Source organism: Octodon degus, unplaced genomic scaffold (genome assembly GCF_000260255.1).
Source record: "Octodon degus isolate 3935 unplaced genomic scaffold, OctDeg1.0 scaffold00107, whole genome shotgun sequence".
NCBI classification, from domain to species: domain Eukaryota; kingdom Metazoa; phylum Chordata; class Mammalia; order Rodentia; family Octodontidae; genus Octodon; species Octodon degus.
Genome location: NW_004524683.1, coordinates 1,471,036 through 1,472,240, shown reverse-complemented (window position 1 = coordinate 1,472,240; position 1,205 = coordinate 1,471,036). Strand labels below are relative to the sequence as shown.

The following is a 1,205-nucleotide window of genomic DNA, read 5'->3' as shown; positions in this document are numbered from 1 at the left end:
AAAAAAAAAAAAAAAAGTATTGTTCAAAATAACTATACTGAAAAAAATTAAGACATCCTTCACTCCAGCCCCCAAGAGTATATTCTGTATAATTCCATTTATGCAAAAATGTAGAAAATGCAAATTACTCTATGTTGACAGAAGCAGGCAAGTGACCGTCTAGCATAAGACAGGGACGGGGAAGAGCAGGAGTGAGGGATTACTATGGGACACTATATATTATGACATTAAAATTTTTTTTTTTTACCTGAACATAGTATTATAAATGTCTGCTAGTAAAAATGTATCCCAGGCATTCTACAAATGTTTGCCGAATAAACAAACAGTACTTTCCCCAATTTATGGCTGCATCTTTCTACATTGTTTTTCTTATACCACACCAACTCAAAGCTAATCATTCTCCCAAATTAAGTGCTCTACACTTTCATGCATGATCTTCTGTATCTAAAAATGCAGTTCAAAGTCTATCTGAAAATAACACATCATTAATCCCAAATCCTGACGTTAAAATTTTGTACTGCATTTTGTTTTCACTACTATGGCATGCTACACTCCACTTTCACTTATGACAATTTACATACAAATGTGCTTTATAATCTCAGCTAGGGTAGCATTGTCCAAAAGCACTGAAGGACAGAAGCAGTCTCTAGTGTGTCCAATACAGTATAGTCAGCTGTCAGTACTGAGTATTTGAGCTATGTCTAATATAACTACGGCTTTTATTTTTTAATTTTAATGAGACTGGCTATAACTGAATAGCCACACTAGAACTACCACATGAAAGTTCAAATGCACAACATAGGTTGTCTTAAAAATAGTATGTGTGAATTCAATTGTATTCCCACTGACATGTATCATAATATTCTGAACAAAATAGGTGTTTAGTATTTGTGATTGACCTCTATTCAAAAACAAGGGCTGGGGGCCGGGGAGATGGTTCAGTGGAATAAGCGCTTCCCTGGCAAGCGCAAGGGCCTGAGTTCAATCCCTGGTTCTGCCAAAAAAAAAAAAAAAAACAAACAAACAAACGAAGAAATATTCTGACTTTTGGGCTGGTGAGATGGCTCAGTGGTCTAAAGCACCTACTTGAAACAAGCTTGGCAAAGCACAAGGACTGCGGTTCAATCCCCCAGCACCACATGCCAGCCAGCCCGCCCCCCTGGTGGGCTGAGCTGGCCACACACACACACACACACATACACACA

The 1,205-nt window shown here is 38.0% G+C and overlaps 1 protein-coding gene across 2 annotated transcripts in view; it reads right to left on the bottom strand.

Moving 5' to 3' along the window:
- Zcchc11 (zinc finger CCHC-type containing 11) overlaps positions 1-1,205 on the bottom strand; it is a 136,457-nt gene that overhangs the window by 46,383 nt on the left and 88,869 nt on the right. The window lies entirely within an intron of this gene.